Below are 501 nucleotides of genomic sequence, written 5' to 3' on the forward strand. Positions count from 1 at the left end.
TCCACATTCAGGCAAAACTGAAAAGATACAAAAATTCAGAAACAACAATAGCCACAAACTAAATCTCACCACACTTAGCTAAGAATAGACAAAACCCCCATGGGCAACAGGAGAGCTATACAAAGTCAAATTAACAAAACACACCTGAGACCAATCAAGGAGTAAACAGGATATCCAGAGCAGTAAATGAGACTTTACACCTCAAAACATGGCAGAAGACATCTAACACAAATTCGTTCCACAAAACACTCCCAAAACCTTATGTATGAAGAAATGTTTTTGATCAGTCTGATCTGATCAGTGTTACCAAGTTACCAACACAAAAGTAACATGAGTTTTCTTCACAACATGAGATATTTGAAAACATAGCAGCCCTTTTATAAAAGGAATAGTTAAAATGTATTCCATCCAAGATATGGATGAGTTTAGTTCTTCATCAGAACAGATTTGGGGGGGAAAAAACATTACATCACTTGCTCACCAAAGGATGCTCTGCAAAAA

Source organism: Sinocyclocheilus grahami, unplaced genomic scaffold, assembly GCF_001515645.1.
Source record: "Sinocyclocheilus grahami isolate Dianchi unplaced genomic scaffold, SAMN03320097.WGS_v1.1 scaffold4938.1, whole genome shotgun sequence".
Classification (NCBI taxonomy): domain Eukaryota; kingdom Metazoa; phylum Chordata; class Actinopteri; order Cypriniformes; family Cyprinidae; genus Sinocyclocheilus; species Sinocyclocheilus grahami.